We start from the raw sequence: 25,063 nt of genomic DNA, 5'->3' as shown, positions 1-25,063 counted from the left end.
CGGGACGGGGTTTGGGGTGTGGACTCCAGGTGGTGCTGACCTCAGGTGGCAGGAAGCTGCCTGATGTCCGGATCCTAAGCAGAGGGGCCAGGGGGCTCTGCGTGCTGCCCCTCCCCGGAGGCCTTACCCCCACAGCTCCCATTGGCCGCAGTTCCCGGCCAATGGGAGCTGCAGAACCGGACATGAGGCAGCTTCTTGGAGCCATGCAAGCCAGGTAGGGAGCCTGCCTATGCCACCAACCAGACTTTTAACGGCCTAGTCAGTGTGGAGCGGATCAGCCAGGGTCCCTTTCCAACTGGGTGTTCAGGTCAAAAAACGGTCACCTGGCCTACTGCTATGCCATCCCTTAGGACGGTCGAGTACGTGCTCCTCCCCCTCCTCCCCACAACTGCATTCCTGTTCAGAAGAGAGTTGGAGACAGGGCCCTGTCTTTTCCTCAGCCTTCTCTGCTTTTTTTGCAGATCTTAGTGCCCTCATGGACACTAGCTCTAAGCAGCTTTTGTGCTCAAGTAAGTACAACAGCCATAGCTGCAGCCAGCTGCTACACAGGAGGCACAAGGGTGAGAAGATCTCTTTGAATTATTTCCTTTCAAAGCACCCACACAGCATTCAGCCTATCAGTTACATCGATAATTATGTGCATTTAATAATATGTTCCCCCCCCCATTTCCTTTGATTTAAGGGATACGTCCATAGTGTTTTCTTAAAAGACTGGCATAAAGTCTCATTAGCCTTTCTGATTGCCTGTGACACTTTTACAAAGTGTTTCATTACCATGCTAATGGAAAGCATCCCCTTTGCAGGTAGCCCAATAGAAATACATCTGTGATGAAGCATAACTATCATAATGATAAGAATTAAAATCACCAGACACAGTACACGTCACACTGGATGCTCAGAAGTCATCTGTCACAGGAGGAAATAACACAGAAAGAAATGCAAAAGATATATATATTATTCTAGGAGCAACAATTATGTGCAACAAATTGTATAGCTTTTAATCATACGTGTCAAGACAACAGGGCCATACAATTTTATAATCTTCATCTTCATCAGTAACGAGATAATTAACACTCTGCATTTGCCAGTTCACTCAGACTGGTGTATCATGTTGCTAGTATATATTTTGTTTCTTCACTTTTTTATGGTACTTAACGCTTGGGGTCAAGTTTGACCCTGATGTAATTGTGCACAAATTTCATAAAGTCAATAAGAATTGTGTGTTCCTATTTAGGGCAAAGAATTGGAACACTTCCTCCTATAGGAAAATCTATGGAAAGGGTCTAGAAAACTTTGTGCGTCTCCCCTTGCACTGTCTTTCCATCTCTTCTGGGAAAGCTACCCAGGTCATGGATTTTGGAGACTCCACCCTTCCTAAGCCTGGGCATCATAATCCTACCAACCATTTACTTCTCACCATTTTTCGCTTCTGAACGGGCCTGGGGCCATTTTGGGAAGGTTTCGCCCGTGGCTGCTCAGCAGCAAACATGGAGAGAACTCTGGAAGAGGTAACAGCTCCTAGTTCTATTACAGCTCCAGAGGGGCCTTATCTAGGTTCTTATATCCCATTCATCACTGGTATAAAGCTTAGGAAATGAAATAACGGTATCTCTCTGTCTTTCATCATCCTCTCTTTGAGAGGAATAATTTGCTTATTTTAGTTGTTGTTAGTGTGATATGTTTTTCTCTACACAAGAAACTCTCTGGTTCCAGCTCCGGCCTCATCCCAGTCCTCAGACATATGCTGAACCCTTTATCACAAAGAGCCTAGCTTTTGCTCTATACATATATGATACTGTAGAAGGAACAACCTGGACATAGTGGAGTCCAAATAATCATGTTAACTACACCTACAGAACATGCAAAGTCTAGCTACATAGATCTACTGTTGCTTTGGCAAAGTTCAGGTGCTTCAGAAACAGTGAGGGCCATGACTAAAGGAGTCACTATTTAAAGAGACACTACCCAATTCTTATACACTGCAGGAGGGGCATCCACAACAAGCCAGGTAGGGAAGGGATGATGCCACAGACACAATACTTTCTCTCTTCCATGAAGTAAAGGAGAGAACCAGCCAGAGACCTCTGGGAGATTTTCCAAGCCAGAGTTTGGCTCTCAGTCCTTACACAATCATGCTAGAGCATAGGTGTAGTCAGAAAAGTAACACAGAATGAAATTGTAGGTTTCTATATTTATTCCCTCTCACTGGCTTTTCTATCAAATTGGGTCATAGAATGATAGAGTCATAGAGTTTAAGGCCAGAAGGGACCACTAGATCATCTAGTCTGACCTCCTGTATATCACAGTCCATCAACACCACCCAACGTCTGCACACTAAACCCAACAACTGAAATGAGACCAAAGTAGTGTAACCCACAGCAGACTAAACTATTGTGTGCCACAGGCGTGACCGAGGCACACCAGTGCTTGAGGCCCCCACAATGGCTGGGAAATGATTATGTGTGATATACCCACATAATCCTGGCAAGAGACCCACATGTACACACTACAGAGGAAGGCAAAAAACCCCAAGGTCACTGCCAATCTGATATAGAGGAAAATTTCTTCCCAGCCCCACATATGGTGATCAGTTAGACGCTGAGCATGTGAGCAAGTTAAGCACCTGAGAGAAAGAATGCTTGGTGCCACCTCAGAACCTGGGTTCTCTCTGTCCAATGTCATATCTTTAGCCATAGCCATCCCTGATGCTTCAGACAAAGGAGATAAAAAACCCTCCCAAAATACAGTGGGGGTGGAGGGAGAGAATCTCTTTCTAAACCCTGCCAGAATCCAGCTGAAACCCCAAAGCATGATAAGATCATAAGACATAAACTGGAAGTAAGCCCCAGACTGTTGAGCTCTGCCCCCTACTATCAGAAGAAACCGTGTCATACAATTCCACTCATAAATGTGTCCGGCTTTCTCTTACAACTAATTAAGTTGTTTGCCCCACAACTCCTATTGGGAGGCTGTTCCAGAACCTCACCCCTCTGATGGTTAGAAACCGTCTTCTAATTTCCATTCTGATTTTGTTTATATCCATTTGTTCTTGTGCTGACATTGTCCTTTAGCTTAAATAGCTCTTCACCCGCCCTGGTGTTTAGCCCCTGAATGTATTAATAGAGAGCAATCATATCCCCTCTCAGCCTTCTTGTTGCTAGATTAAACAAGCCACGTTCTTACACTTTCCTCTCACAAGACAAGCCCTCGTTCCTGCCATCATCCTAGTAGCTCTTCTCTGCAAGTGTTCCAGTTTAAATTAATCGTTCTTGAACATGGGTGACCGGAACGTACACAGTATTCCAAATGAGTTCTTACCAGTGCCTTGTAAAATGACATTGATAGTTCTCAATCTCTGCTGGCAATATCTCACCTAACACATCCTAGGTTCTCATTTGCCTTTTTCAAAGCTGCATCATATTGGTGGCTCGTAGTCATCCTGTCAACCAATACACCTAGGTCTCTCTCCTCCTCTGTTGCTTCCAACTGATGAGCCCCCAGCTAGTAGCAGAAATTCTGATTATTAGACACTAAGTGCATGACTTTGCACTTTGTACTAGAATCATAGAATCATAGAATCTCAGGGTTGGAAGGGCCCTCAGGAGGTCATCTAGTCCAACCCCCTGCTCAAAGCAGGACCAAACCCAACTAAATTATCCCAGCCAGGGCTTTGACAAGCCTGACCTTAAAAACCTCTAAGGAAGGAGATTCCACCACCTCCCTAGGTAACCCATTCCAGTGCTCTCTGAGTGAGAAAGTTTTTCCTAATATCCAACCTAAACCTCCCCCACTGCAACTTGAGACCATTACTTCTTGTTCTGTCATCAGGTACCACTGAGAACAGTCTAGATCCATCCTCTTTGGAACCCCCTTTCAGGTAGTTGAAAGCAGCTATCAAATCCCCCCTCATTCTTCTCTTCTGCAGGCTAAACAATCTCAGTTCCCTCAGCCTCTCCTCATAAGTCATGTGCTCCAGCCCCCTAATCATTTTTGTTGCCCTCCGCTGGACTCTCTCCAATTTATCCACATCCTTCTTGTAGTGTGGGGCCCAAAACTGGACACAGTACTCCAAATGAGGCCTCACCAGTGCTGAATAGAGGGGAATGAGCACGTCCCTCGATCTGCTGGAAATGTCCCTACTTATATAACCCAAAATGCCATTAGCCTTCCTGGCAACAAGGGCACACTGTTGACTCATATTCAGCTTTTCGTCCACCGTAACCCCTAGGTCCTTTTCTGCAGAACTGCTGCCCAGCCATTCGGTCCCTAGTCTGTAGCAGTGCATGGGATTCTTCCATCCTAAGTGCAGGACTCTGCACTTGTCCTTGTTGAACCTCATCATATTTCTTTTGGCCCATTCCTCTAATTTGTCTAGGTCCCGCTGTATCCTATCCCTACCCTCCAGCGTATCAGCCACTCCTCCCAGTTTAGTGTCATCTGCAAACTTGCTAAGGGTGCAGTCCACACCATCCTCCAGATCGTTAATGAAGATATTGAACAAAACCGTCCCCCGGAGCTGCGGGACCGGCGCCCGGCAGCGCGCCCCCTGCGGCATGCCGCCCTGCTTGGGGTGGCCGGATTACTAGAGCCGCCCCTGAGGGGAGAGGCACCTCTTCCTGCCAGGGAAGCTCTGGGGCTGGGGGAGAGGTGTGTCTCCCCATCCACAGCAGCTCCAAGGATGGGGCTGGGGGAGAGGCATCTCCCCTTGCCTGTGCGACCCTTGATAGCCTGCTGCGCAGCCACGCAGTTTAGAGGGAAATTAGGTCAAGCAATATCCTGTGAATAAAACTGGTTGTGAATTTTGGCATCAATTAACTATTCACAAATAATTGTTTTCCTTATTCAGTCAGTTATGAACATAGCACACATCAAAGACGCCTTGTACAGCGCTGTTGGCAGCTTATTTTTTTTTACTCTGTGCTTTAACATCTCCCTCCACATTTCTGAATTTTGTGGTTATGGTTTAAATGGAGAATTTCCTTTCTGATTTGTTATATTTTTTGAAAAGATTAGTAATCTAGCTTGTGTGACATCCACTAGACCCTCCTGTATAGGCTGAGGCCCTGTATTTCTTTAACTGCTCTTGTTTGTTTATGTCTATTTTTAATTAATTTTCTCTTCCAGTTGTCTCTTGCACCTGTTTCTCTGGCTAACAGGATATAAATTACCTTAATACATCAGAACTGTTTTGTTCTGTTTCAATTTTACTTATTTGGTTTCCAGGTACTGTTTTGCCAGAAGCGGGGAATGGGCAACAGGGGATGGATCACTTGATGATTGTCGGTTCTGTTCATTCCCTCTGGGGCATTGGCCACTGTCGGAAGACAGGATACTGGGCTACATGGACCTTTGGTCTGACCCAGTATGGCTGTTCTTATGTTCACAGGGTCTGATTCCCCACTCTATCAAACCAGCTTTACCCCAGGAACTACATTGATTTCCAGGTGGTTACACCAGTATATAATTAGTGTAACTGAATGGAAAATCAAATTTGTTTGAATTAATATAGTCTTTTCCAACAGGTATTGAAAGTCTGCTATAATGAATGTTAGATTGAACACCTGGAATGTGAGCGGTATTAAGACCCTGGTTAAATATTTAAAATGCTATGGGAGCTGACAGAATTGAGATACAGGTTGCTATTGTGCAAGATGACTCCCCTTTGGCAGATTTAGTACATTACTTTGAAAGAAGGCTAGCGTGGGCAATTTATGCCTCCTTTTTCTCCACTAAATGGAGACAGGGATAACAATTTTATTCCATAAACACCAGCTATCATAAACAGATATTGCATGATGCAGAAAGTAGAACAGAGCAGTAACCCAGGTCAGATTTAGGGGCAGGCAACCCAGGCAAGTGCCTGGGGGAGCCGGGCTTGGGGGACGCTGGGCTAGGGGTGCTGTGACAAAAGGGAAAATAGAATGTTTGAAGTAAAATGTTTCAAGTATACCTCTACCCCGATATAACGCGGTCCTCAGGAGCCAAAAAAATCTCACTGCCTTACAGGTGAGACCGCATTATATCAGGTTCGGTCCGGTACACTGTGCCGGACTGGACCAGCTTCCCCGGCGCTGATTTAAAGGCCCAGGGGCGGCTCCAGGCACCAGTGCACCGAGCGCGTGCCTGGGGTGGCAAGCCACGAGGGGAGCGGCCTGCCACTCACTGCCTTCAGCGGCATGCCTACGGGAGGGCCACCGGTCCCACGGTTTTGGCGGCAATTCGGCGGCGGGTATGCCAAAGGTGCGGGACTGGCGGACCTCCTGCAGGCAAGCCGCTGAATCTGCATTACCTGCAGACCTCCCGCAGGCACGCTGCCAAAAGCCGCCTGACTGCTGTGCTTGGGGAGGCAAAATACATAGAGCCGCCCCTGCTTCAGCTGCTGTAGGGAACCTCTGGTCCTTTAAATCACCACCCAAGCCCGGCTGCCAGAGTCCCAGCGGGGATTTAAAGGGCCCGGTGCTCCAGCTGCTGTGGGGAGCCCTGGTCCCTTTAAATCACTGCCGGAGCTCTGGCAGCGGGGCTCGGGCGGTGATCGAAAGGGCCCGGGGCTCCCTGCAGCAGCTGGAGTCTCTGGCCCTTTAAATCACCACCCGAGCCTGGCTGCCAGAGTCCCTGTGGGGATTTAAAGGGCCCAGTGCTCCAGCCGCTGTGAGGAGCCCTGGTCCCTTTAAATCATCGCCGGACCTCTGGCAGCAGGGCTCGGGTGGGGATTTAAAGGGCCTGGGACTGCTCGCAGTGGCCAGAGCCTCTGGCCCTTTAAATCACTGCCTGAGCCCAACTGGCTTCAGCAGCTGTGCTCGGGCAGCGATTTAAAGGGCCCGGGGCTCCACGCAAAGTCGGATATAACGCGGTAAAGCAGCGGGGCTCAGGTGGCACTTTAAAGGGCCCGGGGCTTCCCACTGCGTTATATCCGAATTCGTGTTATATTGAGTCACGTTCTATCGGGGTAGAGGTGTATTCTATATGTGGATTCAGTTTTCACTAACCTCTTAGAATGTTGACAGGTTTCAGAGTGGAAGCTGTGTGAGTCTGTATCAGCAAAAACAATGAGGAGTCCTTGTGGCACCTTAGAGACTAACACATTTATTTGGGCATAAGCTTTCATGGGCTAGAACCCACTTCATCGGATGCATGAAGTTAAAAATACAGTAGCAGGTATAAATACATGAAAGGATGGGAGTTGCTTTACCAAGTGTGAGGTCAGTCTAACGAGATAAATCAATTAACAGCAGGATATCAAGGGAGGAAAAATAACTTTTGAAGTGGTAAGAGAGTGACCCATTACAGACAGTTGACAAGACGGTGTGAGTAACAGTAGGGAGAAATTAGTATTGGGGATATTAAGTTTAAGTTTTGTAATGACCCAACCACTCCCAGTCTTTATTCAGGCCTAATCTGATGGTATCCAGTTTGCAAATTAATTCCAGTTCTGTAGCTTCATGTTGGAGTCTGTTTTTGAAGTTTTTTTGTTGAAGAATTGCCAGTTTTAGGTCTGTTATTGAGTGACCAGAGAGATTGAAGTGTTCTCCTACTGCAGTGTTTCTCAAACTGGGGTCACTGCTTGTGTAGGGAAAGCCCCTGGCGGGCCAGGCCTGTTTGTTTACCTGCCCCGTCCACAGGTCCGGTCGATCGCGGCTCCCACTGGCCACGGTTCGCTGCTCCAGGCCAATGGGAGCTGCTGGAAGCAGCGCGGGCTGAGGGACTTACTGGCCGCCGCTTCCAGCAGCCCCCATTGGCCTGCAGTGGCGAACCATGGCCAGTGGGAGCCGTGATCGACCGGACCTGCGGATGGGGCAGGTAAACAAACTGGCCCGTCCTGCCAGGGACTTTCTCTACACAAGTGGCAACCCCAGTTTGAGAAACACTGTCCTACTGGTTTTTGAATGTTATGATTCCTGATGTCGGATTTGTGTCCATTTATTCTTTTGCAGAGAGACTGTCAGATTTGGCCAATGTACATGGCAGAGGGGAATTGCTGACACATGATGGCATATATCACACATTGGTGGATGTGCAGGTTATTTTGTGGAACCTTCCAGACTTTCTGAGAACTACATTTTCCTCAAACCTCTAGAATGTTGTCAGCCATGCCCTCGTGGGTATATCAAGGGCAGGACATCACCAGTCAGTCAGTGAGATATAAGAACAAAGTGAAGTGAAGTGACAGACTAGCTGTGAAATTGTGAACCTTGTTTTATTGTGTAATTTTGAAAGTGTACTTGTGTTTTAAGACTTAAAGAATGTAAGTAGCAACTAATAAAGGACATATTTAATGAGACGCCAGAGATATCTATTGAACCCCTATTTATGAAACAATATAAAAGAAATACTGTTACTTCTTTGGCAACGCTTAACATGTAATGTTTTATGACAGTAGTGAAGACAGCTTGTAGGTGATTGCAATTATTTTAATATACTGTTATTCATGATAATGTAATTATGTAGTTCATAATAATGTAATCATTATTAAAATAGTAAAGATACCAATGATAGACATTCAATAACTTGAATATGAAAGAAGTGTATAAATATACTGAAAATAGCCTCCCCCCAAAATTGGCTAAGTGCCCCCTCTAGCCACTCCCTACCCCCCAAACACACACACCTATACAAAAGCACCCACCAGCAAAAACAAAACTCGGTACCTATGCTCCCCTTAGGAGGAGAGTCACTGCAGAGCAATATGAGATGCCTGCTTCCCTCAGCGGCTGAGTGCAGTGCCTCCACAGCGCTCTCACTCCCTGCTTAAACAGGGAGCAACAGACCAGGGGCAAGAATTATTGGAAGCAAAGGCATATTTAGGCCTTACAGAAGCCTGCTGTGATTGAACAGTTTTACAGCGCAGCATAATTAGTGTTGTGTATGTGTAAGAAATTGTAGTGTTTACATGTTTAGTGCCGCACATGTGCAAGAAGATGCAGCGAAATCATGTTTGTTAGGAAAACCAAAGATATAATAACCCCAAAGCTAGAAGAAATTGGTTTGAACCTACATAAAACCTATACTGACATGGGAGGAAAGTTTATATGAACATGAGAGACTAATACATATGTATAAAAAAATAACAAAAAGTTAGACATAAATCAACTGAACAAAAGATTAGGGAAGCTGCAAATTGTCCAGTGCTGAAGGGGACTGTGGTGAGTTGTCCTGATGTGCTTCCCACTTGTAAGTAACTCATCACTTATTGCTGAGTGTTTTGCCTTAATAAAGATTTATTAGATCCATCTGCGGAGTGATGGATTTCAATCCAACAAGAATGAAATCTAGATCTACTGCATGACGGTTCAGAACAGAAATAATCATCTCATTGTCTCAAGAGATTGTATTATTGTTTTTATTATGCTTATTTCAGCAGTGTCATGGTCACAATTTTTGTTCATTTGCCAGTCATTCTAGGGTTCATAATTAGGTCTGAGTCTAAAGCTGCTCAAAGATCTTCTTTACGGAGAAGAATATTTAGAAAGTGAATGGGATTTGCATGCAAAAACTCATTCTTATTTTGAGACTGCCAAGAGTAATGCATCAAAGGGCACTTATATCATTGCCAGAACCAAGTTGATTAATAGTCATGTAACTGAATTTGAATATAAATTGACTCCTCTAGAGGATCAAGTTCAGAATGGTCCATACAAATCAATGCAGGATGGGTGCTAGGTCACATTGTAGTCAGCACCTACTAAGAAGAGGTTAGTTTGTTACATTTTATGCTACATTATAATCAAACGCACAACTACAAAATAGGGAATAACTAGTTAGGTGATAATACTGCTGAGAAGGATCTGGGGGTTATAGTGAATCACAAATTGAATATGAGTCAACAATGTTATGCATCTGCAAAAAAAGGCTAATATTCTGGGGTGTATTAACAGGAATGTTGTAAGAAAGACATGGGAGGTAATTGACTTGCTCTACTTGTCATTGGTGAGGCCTCAGCTGAAGTACTGTGTCCAATTCTGAGTACCACACTTCAGGAAAGATGAGGACAAATTGGAGAGAGTCTTAAGGACAGCAACAAAAAATGATAAAAGATTAAAAAAACCTATGAGGAAAGGTTAAAAAAACTGGGCATGTTAAGTCTTGAGAAAAGATGACTGAGAAGGGCTGCCATAAAGAGGACAGTGATGACTTATGCTCCATGTCCATTGAAGGTAGGAAAACAAGTAATGGGCTTAATCTTCAGCAAGGGAGATTTAGGTTAGATATTAGAAAAAAACTTTCTAACTATAAGTATAGTTAAGCTCTGGAATATGCTTCCGAGAGAGGTTTCAGAGCAGCAGCCGTGTTAGTCTGTATCCGCAAAAAGAACAGGAATACTTGTGGCACCTTAGAGACTAACAAATTTATTTCAGCATAAGCTTTCATGGGCTACAGCCCACTTCTTCAGAGAGTTTGTAGAATACCTGTCATTGGAGGTTTTTAAGAACAGGCTGGACAAACATCTGTCAGGGATGGTCTAGGATTAGTTGGTCCTACCTCAGTGCAGAGGCATGGCCTCGAGGACTTCTCAAGGGAGACAGAAAAAAGGTGTATGATGTGTCTCTTACTCAAGATGTGATCTAAAATATGAAATGCAGTATTCACCCCTAGGGCATACACCAGGTATTGCATGGGACACAGGCATGCTGAGATTATCAGACACCATGAAATAAAAATATTTATGTACACTAATCATAACTGTCTCACTGTTACCTCATGCTCCCCACCCCAATACCCTGGTTTGTTGTATCCCTCCTGTTGGCTCCTGTCTTAGATTTAGAATGTAAGCTCTTGAGGTGAGGACTGATCTATGGATATTATTCATCGGACAGCATGATAGAGCACCGATCCTTGATTGGTTCTGTCTCTAGTCACTACAAAACCACAAATAATATTTAACAGAAAATAATTGATCATATCCAGAAACTCATGCAAGAACTGATTATCCACATGGCTCAGCTGAAAACAAACACAATAAGAAAATTGCTGGTGTAAAATTAATTAGAAGGATGTAGGGCTGAGGGTATCTGTTTAAAGCATTTGCAGAGTACCCCTTGCCATAGTATTAAGATAATGAAACCTGTTGGATTTTAATCTAGTGGCTAAAAGGAGTATTATTGTTTCCATCCAGTTGCTTAGATCACTAAATTAGTGTTACAGTATTAGTGAAATGGGGGGAGCAGTTACTTAATTGGGCACAGATAATGAGCTATAAAGTGGTATTTAAAAGTTTTTCAATTATATATTATTATGCTACTAGGGCAATTCAGTTGGGACTAATTCCGAGATCTTGGTATGATATTGATCTCTTATTACATTTGAGAGGATAGATTTTACACAATACAGTCAGTAGTTACCCATTTCGTTGTCAGATTTTGGACAGCACACTGAATAGTTATCAATTTCTCTCTCCACCCAAAAACAAACAAATGTTCTTCTACAATAGAATGCAGCTGTGAATGGAGGTGGTTCCATAGGGTGTCTGATCAGAAACTGAGGAGGGCCAGGAATTGGAGGACTCTATGCCCAAGAACGGACGCCTTTTTCCATGTTCTAGGACTGGATGTGCTTTTTTTTTTCCTAGGCAAGGGACTTTTCCACAGCTCACACGTCCCTTCTCCTCCCCACAGCTGCTCATGCTGCAATAACCACAGATAAGTCAGTTGTATTTATGCTGAAATTGTTGGCCGTCTCAGTTGCCTGGTCTCCCCCTACCTCCTAACACCTTCACTACCAAACACCCTAAGCCAGTGTGCTACTGGTTCCCTTCAGTCTTGTGTGCCCCCTTGTGGCAAAACCTGGAGATACAATAAGACTGCTTCAGTTTTCCTACTCTGACGGATCTCTTGCTGTTGGTCCTTTGTCACAACCTCTGCCCTCCAAATGGGTTGTTGGTAGTCCTCAGGGGTGGCTCCAGGCCCCAGCACGCCAAGAGCGTGCTTGGGGCAGCATGCCGCAGGGGGCAGTATGCCGGCCGCAGGGAGGGCAGCAGGCGGCTCCGGTGGACCTCCCGCAGGCGTGCCGGCAGAGGGTCCGCTGGTCCCGCGGCTTTGGTGGATCTCCCGCAGGCACGCCTGTGGGAGGTCCACCAGAGCCGCGGTACTAGCGGACCTGCCGCAGGCACGCCTGCGGGAGGTCCACTGGAGCCGCCTGCCGCCCTCCTGGCAGCCGGCATAGTGCCCCTCACAGCATGCCGCCGTGCTTGGGGCAGCGAAATGTCTAGAGCCACCCCTGGTAGTCCTTTCCCCTTTCGGGGTTGTAAAGAGTTCAATACCTCAGCAAGCCAGTCACACTACATGAAGGTGTATAGTCCCTGGCCTCTTTGATTGTGGCCTGCTTGTTCAAGGCCTTAATAAACCCTCTTGTTGGGTTTGGCAGGGGAAACCATGCTCACTCACTCTCTTGGTTTCAAGTTAGAGACCCCGTATATGGTTGTTGGGCCCAATTTCTCCCAACCCCTTACTATTTCCTTGGCCTGCTTCAAACTGTGCTCCTCTTTTAGGCCATTTTTCAGGTTCACATCCTGTGATCCTCTCCTGCATAGGGTCTGGTTTCCCAGGTGGTTTCTCACCACACTAGTCTGTTGCTGAAAGCCCCTGCTCCTGGTGGCTCCTGAGCCTCTCTAGCTCTTACCAAGCCATATTTCAAACCACGTTTATGGTTTCCCTCCTTAAGGCCAAAGTTCCCATAACCCTCCTCCTGGAGCTAGGGCTGTGGCTCAAACCATCAGAATCTCCCTCCTTCAGGCAGGAGTCTTCCCTAGCTCTCTTTCCAGGGCTTGGGGTTGTATGTTAGACAGTCCTTCTGTCTACCTCCTTCAGGGAGGACTCACCCAGCTCTCTTTTTTGGAGCCGGAGTAGTCACTTAGGCCAGCTGTAGGACCTTGGTCTGTTTCTCCTTCAGCCGGAGCCTTTCCTCCACAATTAGTTCCGAAGCCCTGAGGGTTCAGCAGTCTAGCCTTCTTCTGCTGATGCCTTTATTGCTAGGAGAGAGAGGCAGCATATATGCTGGTCACATTCCTAAAGCTCATCCCAAATGGCTGGAGGAGAGGGGACCCTTGCACTGCCAATTCTGCAAGGGTCCTGGTCCAGGTGATTGAAGAGATAATAATGAGATTCCACCCACATACTACTTATTCTTTGGACTATTTCCTCTCTTCCAACAGATCCTTGGCCTTTGCATATAAGACATGACAAAATCTTAAAGGGCCATGGTATATGATGGGGTGGGCTGCCCCACCAGGCACCACTACCTTTAAGGTGGCAGATCACCCCAGCACACAGTGTACAGAGTGGTGGGCATCCCAACACTTCTAGCACTAATTCCTATAGTCCTGCAGCATATGCTTCATTGGGTACTGACACTTGTATCCTCATAAATAAAAGCTTCCCTCCCCCAGCAATTCTATGCACAAATGGTAGTAACCCCAATGTTTGCCAGAAAAACAAATAAAAAAGGATACAAACCTGGCCAAACAGAATCACCAGTCAGATTTTGCACAAATATTTGTGAATACATTTTCCCACTATTTCCCCAGCTGTACTCCAGATAGATATTTAAATGTATGCATAATTGGCTACCTATCAGTCTGGGTGATCAAAGAATGTTTACAGACTTCAAAGGGAAACATGTCTAGTCCTGCTGGGCTAGCAGGGTGGTGGGAAAGATACAGAGCCATGAGGGTGGGCATTAAAAACAGGATGAGGAAGAGGAGAGATGGATATGCTTCTAGCACACTTAGATAATAGAGCTGTAACACTAGTAAATGTTTGCCAAATGTATTTCAAGTTTAATTTCCAAATAAATAAGTAAAATCTGATCCAATGTTCAAAAAGTATTAACATTTTAATATTAATAAACAGCAATTTAAATTGAGCAAGTGGTAATAAAAACAATATCTTACACAGCATAGCCTGTTTTGAAACTGTCCTCTGGCCAAATATCCCAGGAGACTTTAACTTAGAACTGGAGTCTGATTCTTTCAGCGTCCAAGATTGGAAATAAGCATCCCAGAAGTGCTGAAAGCTGCTCAGCATTCAAGGAGCAGAAAGTCAAATGGAAAGTCTGCACCATCTCCTTTTGATTCAACTATGCAGCAATGCTAACAGACAAAAAAATTCAACAGCTTGCCTGCTTTTATGGATCCTTTGTTTATATGACTGTGTGTGTGCACTTCTGTGAACAAATATTTATATATGCAGACAATGATTGAGAGTGAAAGAAAAAAAAATGCTCCCCGTGGAAAAGTCTAGAGCATTCTGGTGCAGTCAGGACTTCTAAAAAGAGACACAAATAAGAGTCAGCTATCGAGCTGTTGATGTGACTGCAAAAAAGGCAGCTAGGGCTATAACTGGTAAAAAGGATTGTGATGGCTTTGTAGCTGCATGTAATAATTTATGAATACTGTATCTTGATTGGGCTATTGTGTTTTGCACTTCATGCACATATTGTGTTAAGTCATTAGCAACATTGTCAGGAAAAGTTGCCTAGGAGGGGGAAGGGAAATCCGGATATGCCACTCTTCAAACACTTGAGGGACAATACGGGAGCCGTTGGCCATGATGCACTGGCTAGATCCCCGATTGGGCTTGCTAAACAAGTTTCTCCAGGAATGTCTGAGTCCCTGTTGAGGGGGAAGAGATCAGTGCATAAGAAGGGTTTAAAGACTGAGAGCTGATCTACACTGAAAATGGACATTGGCATAGCTAAATCCATACCCCTCAGAGACGTAACTATGCTGATCTAACCCCTGCTGTAGACAGAGCAGGGTTGGTGGAAGAATTCATCTGCTGACCTACCACCTTCTGGGGAAGAGGATTAACTACAGTAATGGGAGAACGCCTTCCATTGCTGTAGTTCTTTGGTGTTGACACTCACTATAGCAGTGTAGCTGCAACTATGACCTTGTAGCGCTGTAAGTTTAGACATAGTCTTAGATAGTCTCCTGAAGATGTTAGATGGTTAAAAAGGAGACTAAGCCAGAGACTGCTGGGAAATAGTCTGACCCCTAGACTCCAGGGAGAAAGAGGTCTGGAGTTAGATATGCCTACCTAAATCCTTTAAGTAAGACAGAGAGGCATACACACTGTTTCATGATTTTAAAAATCCCTTTCTCTTGTTGTGCTGTGTTCCTACTGTTAAGATTAAACTATACTTAGTTTTAAGAAGGCTGTTTGGGGTTACCATTTCTCACAGCTCCCACAGGGAAGAATGATAGGTACTGAGTCCAGTTGGACCTGCTGAGTAATCACAGTTAGTATGCAAGGTAGTGTACTACTGGGTCTGGTCTGAGAATGGGAAAATCCCAGCATTCTGCCCCAGAGACTGAAGACCTGGAGGCGTATACTCGGAAGAGACCAGAAGAGGGGATAGAGGAGCAGCCAGCCCTTAGCTTTGGCAAGGAGCTTAACAAAGAATTGACAAAGCAAAGGTAAATTCTCCAGAAAGAAAAACACACCACTCTACATTAGTTTGCATTATATCTCCATTGGCTATTTCTTACAGTTTTAGTGACAGGTATGGATCATCAAGTATCATTTTTCTCATTTCAGTTTATGCTATTTCATTACCTAGCCAAACTGGAGTAATTCATATAAGAATTCACTATATATATATTATCTCGTCTGAGCTGTTCAGATTTGAACTAGATCGTACAAACAATCTCCATGTATGCAGTTTTACTGTTTAGATCAACACCAACATCCTACAGAATGCTGCTAGTAGTAATTTAATGTCACTATAAAATTAGGAAGCCCAATTCTGCCCTCTGCTTTGCATGCATAGCACCCATCTAGATTAATTGAACCCCACCCTCCTGCAAGTTCATGTCAAAGCAGGATTTGGCCAGGAAAGATGATACAGATTTTTAACACTGAAATCAAAATATCAGTATCACTTGTAGGAAATGAGCTCAGAATTATACCTTAATGTCAGGCTCTCTACCTGTATAAACCATTTTCAATTTTAAGAAAGTGATTCTTACAAAGTGTAAATTTTGTCATAGCAATAATGATGAAAAGAGTTCTGAAATAGAAGCATTTGGGTTGGCAGCTACCCCTAGTCATCTAGATAATCTTGTAGGGTGACGAATACATTTTATTATATCTAAACTATCTCTAGAAGATGGGAGTCTAGCTTTGGGCCTCGGACCAGCAAACACTTATTCTTGTAAACATTCCTTTTGAACTCAGTGAGACTTTGGAGGCATTATCTTGGCCCTATTGAAACCAACGGAAGTTTTGCCACTGACTTCAATGGGGCCAGAATTTTACCCCTCATGCATAAAGTTACTCATGTGTATAAGTATTTGTGGGCTCTAGGCCTTCATAGTTTGTCCCATCATTGCCTAATAGTTCTTGTAGTTAAAGTATATCCAAATTATATTTAATATTTAACTTAGATTTGAGCTGCAGCAGGGAAAACCTAAGTACTTCTTGTTCTGTCCTCTAGAACAGGTGATAGTAACTGATCCCTGTCCCTTTCACAGCGTGACAGCTGTGATCTAGTAAACTGAGCTTGGGACTGGGAGACAGGGGACCCGATTTCCCATGGACCTGCACCTTATGCAGCTATTTAAATCAGTGTGAGTTGGGTATAAAGCTCTACCATTCTGACTTGGTAGCATTTTATACTGGTGTAAATAGCTATAACTGGTGTTGGGCAAGGGATAATGTTCTAATCTGGTTCTGTCATTAACTTGCTGGATGCTACTGGAGTGACAAGGTAGGTGCAGGACAGCCCTAGACTAGCTACCAGCAACTGGCACCCTAGATGAACCATGCAATCGGCTCCCGCTACCCCCAAACCCTAAGGGCAGATCTAGGCTGAGGTTTTTGGTAAACTGGGAAACATTTTGCCCCTTTTTTCCTTTTAATGTTTAAGCGTTTTGTTTTGTTTTTTAAACAGAGGCTTAATTATTCGGTTTGTCCGTCCGTCCATCTATCCAACCAATGTTTCTGAGATCAGATAAAATAGAGACACGAAATTTTCAGAATAGATTTGTACACAACTGCTAGATGATATTTCAGTCTGATTTCAAATAAAAAAGCATTAAAAATGTTAATTATAATTTTTATTACAAATCCAATCTCATCCATTGCGCTACCCTGCTTTAACTGCCTTTACCACCACATCCAATATAGAAAGAAATAAGAAAACTCTTCAATGAACTTTAACCTGTATTTACAAAACACTGCAAATAAAAAACACTCTGTGCTCTTAAAACATGACTTTTCTTGCTTTAAGTTTTGAAAATTCAGTCACTAGTTCTTTTAGATCCAGTTTTCCAGCTATTTCATGCTCTATTGACATTGTGGCAAGTCCAACAAGTCTCTCTTGCACCATGGTTGAACACAGATATGTTTTTATCAATTTTAACTTTGAGAAGCTATGTTCCTCACTAGCTATGGAAACAGCAAAGTTAAAAGAATGCGTAGAGCTATAAAAATGTTTGGAAAACTGTCTATGAGTTTATTTTCACAAACAAACTTCAGTACTTCTTCAGGAGTGGAATGTTTCTTAAGTCATTTTGAAAAAGCCTGAAGCTCACTACAAGCCTGAAGCTCACTTTTGCAAGCTGTGGATATCATATAGAAAGCCAAATACTGACTCTAGCTGCTGCATCTATTGAAATCTTTTGTCAACTGTGTGAATAGCAGTATTAAGGACTGTGAAGTAGAAATTCACTTTGAACCTTTGTTTTGGGTTCTGAATGGGTGGGTCTCGTCCTTCATATGAAAACTGCTGTTTCTTTTGCCGAATGCGAACTGGCTCTGGTTCAAATTTTGTTGGAAAGTCTATTTCTTCAGCAAGCTCGAGAGAATCTACTAGTGTTCTTTCGAACCCTTCATCTCTTCTGAATTCCTCCAGAATATTTTTAGTTTGCTGCAGTTTTTGAATAGCAGAATGTATGTTCAAGTTTTTTCCTGATGTTGCTTACTAGTGAGGTTAATCTTGAAAAGGATATTATACCACAAATGAGTGAAGCCACAAATTTGAACTTGGAAAGGTAATTTGCAAGAGCTTTTGCATCTTAACGTGCTGTATTGCCAGATGATCCAGTAAAGGTAGTATCAGAAATTTCAATTAGGGCATCATAAATGTTTCCAAGTTCATAGCAAAGAGGCTTCAAAGCATCAGTGCGACTCTCCCATCTTGTCTGACTAAGTGGTTTCACAGTTAGAGAATTCACATGGCAAGTCAGAATCTCTCAACGGCATGTTGAGCCTGAGAAAAAACACATAAACACCTTGCTCCAGGTCAAAGAAACTGCTTTGCCTCCAAACAGTATCTAGCAGCATCATTGACAAACAAATTCAGAGAATGCAAACTGCATGAAAAAGGCCCTAGGATTGATTTCCATGATTCTCCTTTGCACACCATTGTCTTTACCCTTCATATTACTCCCATTATATCATAGCCTTGGACACGTAAGTTTTCAACAGATAACGTTGTTTCAAGCTCTTGTAGAATAGTTTCAGTCATAAATGCTCCAGTTGTCTCCTTCTGTGGTTTGAAACCCCCCAAAAATGTTCCTTTATGAGCACTTCAACATTATCTTCATCTGCAGACTTTTCCATATCCACAAAATGAATGATCATTGTCATTTGTTCAACATGACACATCTGGTGTATAGTCCAGTATTATTAAAAAGTATTTTGGGGAAGGGGCTGCTTCTATGATTTTCTTTTTAATGGCATTTGCTAGGATTTCATAGAATATCAGGGTTGGAAGGAACCTCAAGAGGTCATCTAGTCCAACCCCCTGCTCAAAGCAGGACCAATCCCCAGACAGATTTTTGCTCCAGATCCCTAAATGGCCCCTTCAAGGATTGAACTCACAACCCTGGGTTTAGCAAGCTAATGCTCAAACCACTGAGCTATCCCTTCCCCCTTTGAAGGGCTTCATTTTGCATATTTTTTCCTAAGTAATGAACCTGTGTTTCATGATCAGTTATTTTACATAGATGCTCCTTCGACTGGATTATACAAAGCTAGGTATTCAACAAATTTTAAAAAGTTTCCATTACCTGGAGTGTATAATTTTTCATTTCTACTATGGCCGCTGAATGCTAAATTCTGCCCACTAAGAACTTTCACTAAAGCAATCAGATGCTTTAATATTTGTTGCCAATATTCTTCTTTTTCCTTGATTACATGTAAATTTTCTTTATCAATAGTTTTTCCTTTTTTCAATTGTAATTCAAGTTCTTTCCAATTTTGAAAACATTCCAAATGTTCTGTACTTCTTTCAAGTGAAGAGAGAATTGAAGATATATTTTTTTCAGTCCTTCAAACTATTTTCAGTAAGTGATGTACCAATTGCTTGATTTCTAAACCACTTGCAGCAAAAGCAAAACATAGAGTCCTTTGGCACTGAATATTGTAACCAGTTTCGATGAATTTCCTCCCCATGAGTTTCCTCTTGTAATGCTGAGCAGAGAATTTTCTTTTATTTCCATCCTTAGGGAAGGGAAAAATTCATGAACTTGTTCGGGTCCATGTTTCACAAGAATTTGCCACACACGGTCATCATATCTGGGCCATGAAGCTGGGTCCCCATACTGTAACTTGTTTGTAACTTCATCCTTTTTCCTTCTACTTCATTTACTTCAATTTCTGCATGTGTCTCTGAAGATAATAAATTTTCTCCACTTCCCTATCAGTCTGATGCTGTGAGTGGCCTTCATCTAGAAGTAAGTTTCCATCATCTTGAGTTTCCAAACTCCTTTTTTGTGGATGTGAGCTACCCTCATCTCAAAGTAATATACCTTCATCTTGATGTTCCAAACTGCTTCCATGTAGATGTGAGCTAACCTCCTCCCCAAGTAAAATTCCTTCATCTGGAAACACGGAAACAAAATGACCTTTTTCAACATTATAATCCAACACCAATTGTTTGGAAAGTAATCCCCTTCCTCATGGTTACCCACTTGGAGTGTGACATCTTCACTTTCGTAGTCTATTAAGCATTAACACTGTTACTTTTCTTTTATGGGCCTTATTTATTACATGTGAACCAGTTATAACAAAGAGAAGTTAATAATTATATAGCCTGATAATAACACTAAGGTTTAATAACACTTAAAGATACTCACATTTTGGATTTATAATGCTGAAAGACATTATTCTTTATTCTTTGGCACCAAGAAACAATTTTCCACAGTATTCGTTCGATTGTTAACCATCTACTGCAACGTGTGTTAAAATGACCATTTGACATGTATCAACTCGCAATATCTCCGCTCTACATGAATTTCTGGCTATGCAACCTTGATGTATATTTGAGTTAGGTGTCGCTAGCATTGCAGCTCTTGCCGCTGGCGGATGTGTTTCATTGTGGCTGAGTTATTGCTTACGTAATCCCTTTGGGGTTTAGAGAGTATGGCCCCTTTAAATCTTTTTTACAGGGGGGAGGGGGAGAGTAAGAAAAAGGAGGGAAACTCCAGGGGGCAGCGCTGGAGCTCCAGGGAGAGAGGAAGAGGCAGCACGGCTGGCCCTGGAGAAGGAAGCAGAGAGAACCTGCCTGAGGCCTGAGGAGGACAGGCCGATCGGGGACAGCCCAGGACAGGAGCCCGGAGCAGCCCTGTGCCAGGGGGAATCGCCCGAGCAGGACAGGCCGGAGCTGGATCCAGTATCACGGCTGCCCAGAGCTGCGTGGGGCTGAGAGTACTGGGGCTTGTGACTCTGCATTGGGAACAAGGAGGGAGGCTGCTAGCTAGTTAAGTGGGGATGTGGTCGCTCTGTGTGGCTTTGCACAGAGCAGCAGAAGAGGGCACCGGAGGGGTTTGCTGGGGAGAGTTCACTGGCGCCAAAGACGACCAGGAGCACCCAAGACTCACCCTTCCGGTGCCCTCTTCTGCCGCTCGTGTCCTTATTTTCCTCATCTATAAAATGGGGATAATTCTTAGTTACACACTTCACAGGAGTGTCTGGGCAGCCGTGACTAATGTCAGCTCCTGCCTGTAATGCTTGGAAAATGCACAGGGCTGTATAAATGCAAGTATTTGAATCCCTTTCTGTTTGTGCAGACCATGATGGCTGCTCTCAGTTTTCTTTCTGTGTAAACAGAAAAGGTTACACTTATCAAAATTGCGGAGTGGGTCATCTTGACCCTACATTGCAAATTGAACGTTTTTTTAGCTAAAATATTATTTTTGCAGTAAATAAAAGATTTGACATATTAATAAATTCTCAGAAATGTAGAGAAATTATAATTCATATTCACTCTGTATGTGCACAGGAATTGAAATAAGGACATCTTTGTTATTTTATTTCTATTTTTTCATCTTTTTCTTTTTTTAAATTTGACTTTTTTCCACTCAAATTTGGCACCCCATTTAATTTGGCACCCTAGGCAACCACCTAGTTCACCTATATGGACGGGCTGTCCCTGGGTAGGTGAGGTAATATCTTTTCACTTATTCTCGTGTCCTTATTTTCCTCATCTATAAAATGGGGATAATTCTTAGTTACACACTTCACAGGAGTGTTTAGAGGACTAATTCGTTACTGTTTGCATAATGCTTGGAAAATGTAAAGTGCTGTATAAATGCAAAGTATTTGAATCCCTTTATGTTTGTGCAGACCATGATGGCTGCTCTCAGTTTTCTTTTGTGTAGACAGAAAATACAACCAGTTCTTGTAATTCACAGAATACAGCAGTATTTGAGGAAAAAGTCGTTCTCAAAAAGTCTGGAAGGGTCCATGAGATTCTACAAAGGCCCAGAACATTCTAGGAAGTTAGTGAAAAATGAATCCGCAACGGAATACCTAAAACATTTTACTTCAAACATTCTATTTTCCCTTTTGTCGCAAACAAAAATAACACCCTGAGATCAGCGCACTCCAAGCCTGGCATCCCAGGCGGTTGTCTGGGTCGCCTGCCCCTAAATCGAACCCTGCTTCCAAGTGAAAAATGAGGCCATGCTCATGACTTAACAAGATGAACCTCTCCTACTCTGTTTATCCAGTTATCTGTACTGACTGGTGACAAGGAGTGATGGGGCCATGTCCCTATTTTCTCCCTGCCTTTTTTGTGCTGGCTACCACCATCAGAACACTAAGAGGAAGCAGCCTGTACACTGCAGGAAGCACAAAGAATTCAACAGTCCCTGGTGACCGAGTGGGTTATTCTGATCAAGAAGTATGGTAGAACACACTATGTGCAAGGTGCTTTCCAAACACTCAGAAAGAATGGCCTCTGCTCTGAAGAGCTCCCTCACTGTCTATAAGGAGGAGAGTGTGAAAGGCAGGGGGAGGCTTCTTGCAATCACCCTCCTTCCCATGTGCACAGGAGCAAGGCACAATATAGCCTTAAAACTTCTGGCCAAGATTTTAAAAGATGGGTGCCTAATGTTAAGCTTCTAAATCCATAGTTAGGTGTCTAATGAAGAAGCTCCCAGGTTTTTTTGATCAGATGTTCTGAAGGTTAAATATAAAGAACTTATTAAACTTCTTTGGTGCCTATTCCTTTTTCTTGAGACATTTTTATTGGCTCAATTTTGGAGAGGCTATGGAGAAATGGGTTTCCATCTGACTGTTTGGGGGCAGTGTCCACTGATTCAGGACTTTGGGGACAAGTGGTTGACATTATATGTACTTCTCAGCTCCCCTGCAGACATACACTGCCAATCCCTACGCCCAAAGAGAGTCCGTTATTAATTATTGCTGTTGGAGCAATGGTTGTGAGTGAACCTAGGAAGAGGAGTCTCCTGTTGCAGATCAGTGTGTTTACGGTGGAGTAGGGACAGGACTGCAAACTTTCTAGACTCTCACAGACTGACATTCACACTACATAAAAGAATGGAACAGAGAGATGATACAAGACACCATAAAGTCCCTGTGAGCTCCAGCAGCATCCCTTTCTGTGGGGCATGGGGAGGGAGAGAGGAGCACAGAAGTTTGCCTTGCTCTGTGTGTGTGTGTGTGTGTGTGTGTGACCATGATCCTGTGCTGATCCATGCATGACTCCCCCAAAGCCAGCTAGCCCCAAAAGTAAATGATTGGGGTTGAAAATCCCCAGATAAGACCAACCTACACTGAGACTGGCTTCCCCTCTCAGCCCAAGAAGGGGGGGTCCCTGCAGGGCAGGCTCAAGATCCATTATGGGGGCAGTGTCAGAGCGTGCTGGGGAAGGTGAAGCTTCCATGCCTTTACAGCTTACAGCCCTCCATGGTGGATGCAGTATCTCGCCCCTCCAGGGCAGCGGATGGGAGAGGCGCAGAGTGTTGCTGGGCAGCCTGGAATGCTGGGGCTGGCAGTTTAACTGACGGATGTTTGGCAGTTTAACTGATGGATAGAATTGCCTTGTGCACCCCATGCACAGAGAGCAGGAGGACTGAGTGTGGCCAGAGCTGACTCACGTGTCGCTTTCCACCCCCAACACACAAGCTTAGGAGCGGAGGTGACTATAACCCATTAGCTGGTGTGGAGCCTTAGTGGGTTCTTGTGATTTGCTGAGGCAGGGGTTGCATTACCCAGCCCACTGACAAGGGAGGGAGGTGGGGGTGGATCTCTGGGGAGACAAGATCAGGGCTGAGCAGCAATGAGGGAAGAGCCTTTAGGGCAGCTAAGACTAAGGAGGAGCCAGGCTGGGTGCTACCTTGCTGGATATTTCTGAAAGCAGGAGGGGTGAGCATGGCCGGAGCTGATGCACACATCACTCCCCCACCCAGCACAGCCCGGCATTAACATCCTGACATGTTACAGGGGGGCCCATCCTCTGTTGGCCTAAAGCAGTGAAACTCACTGGCCCACCGGAGCTACCCTGAGATTAACTCCCCTTTTTGCTCCCATTGCAGAGGGGTCTCATCCCTGCAGGGCAGGGCCAGGAGGAAGTGGGATGAAGCTCAGGCGAGATGCTTCCACTGAGGCCCAGTCTACTCTTAAAACATAGGATGACCTAGCTCTGCTGCTCAGGGGTGTGAAATAGCCACACCCTGAGAAAGATAATTAAACCAACCTTCGCCCTGCTGTAGAGGCTGCTAGACTGATGGAAGAATTCTTCCATCAACCTAGCTACCACCTCTGGAGGGGGTGGATTTACCACAATGATGGAAAAAATCCCTTCCATTGCTGTAACAAGTGTCTGCACCACTGTGCTATGGCAGCATAGCTGCAGTGCCATGGCTGTGTTGCTGTAGCACTTGTAGTGTAGACATACCCTGAGAGAGCACTGTGTGTTTGGAGACCCAGTGAGTGACCTGTGTTTGCACTGTACGGCCCCGAAGGGTCCCATTGCAGAAGCAGTTTGGAGGGGTCTGAAAGGGTGGCTTGTAACCTGACTCAATAAGACCCTAGCTATCATGGGGATGGGTGCCCATTACATACATAATATAAAGGGACAGATTGTAGTCAGATAAAATCAAGTAGATATTCATTGTGGGTGCTGTGTATGTAAGAATCCCCAGAGGAGAGGGAGGAATCCTATGGAAATAGCAAGATGGACCTGGAAGTGAATCCTAGGAGTGAGGTCCTGTTGAGGGAGCAGGGTGGATGTTGGAAGGATGAAACTCTGTAAAATGGGAACCTATTGGGTGATTAGTGTGAAGCCCATGGAGAATGATGGAAGCAGTGCATGTGCCTGCCTGCAAGGATGAATCAGAAATGGGAGGAGGTCCTATCAGGGGAAAGCCAGAGAGGGGGCATCATTTTGGAGTAGCCAGGAGGGTGCTATGAGGGTAAAGTCCAGGAAAAGGGGTGTCCACTGGGAGAGAAGTTTTTTGCTCTGTGTTTGTGCAGCACCTAACACAATGGAGTCCTAGTCCGTGTTTAGGCTCCTGGGTGCTATGGTAATACAAATAAAAATAAATCAATTTGAGGAGAGAAATGCTAGTGCTGGGGGTTGAAGATCAGAAAATAATGATTTATCTTAGGGAAGAGTCTGTGTAAGCTGAGGGGAAAAGCAGGTAAGTGAGGTCTTACTGGGCTTGTGCAGTGTATGTTTGTGTGCAGGTATGTGAATGAAGTCCAGCTGGGAGATAGCTGGATGTGAACTGTGGTTAATCCAGGAGATGTCTGGGAGAGGCGGTTTTATAGGGGAAAGCATTTTGTATGTTATTGGGGGGGGGAGAAAGAAGAGGATG

At 44.2% G+C, this 25,063-nt stretch overlaps 1 protein-coding gene across 4 annotated transcripts in view; it reads left to right on the top strand.

Annotated features, from left to right (window-relative positions):
• LOC120388685 (protein mono-ADP-ribosyltransferase TIPARP-like) overlaps nucleotides 1-25,063 on the top strand; it is a 56,302-nt gene that overhangs the window by 19,581 nt on the left and 11,658 nt on the right. The window contains exon 1 of one of the 4 annotated variants that reach the window (XM_039510714.1): nucleotides 23,215-23,382. The exons of 1 other annotated variant lie outside the window; for it this stretch is intronic. The gene's annotated coding sequence lies outside the window, so the exon portion shown is untranslated. Of the gene's footprint in view, nucleotides 1-23,214; nucleotides 23,383-24,388; nucleotides 24,887-25,063 lie in introns of those variants that run through there. 2 more of the 4 variants (XM_039510690.1, XM_039510704.1) reach the window with 2 other exon arrangements.

Source organism: Mauremys reevesii, linkage group 1, assembly GCF_016161935.1.
Source record: "Mauremys reevesii isolate NIE-2019 linkage group 1, ASM1616193v1, whole genome shotgun sequence".
NCBI lineage: Eukaryota > Metazoa > Chordata > Testudines > Geoemydidae > Mauremys > Mauremys reevesii.
The sequence above is the reverse complement of the archived record's forward strand: the minus strand, read 5'-3'. Positions and strand labels throughout refer to the sequence as shown.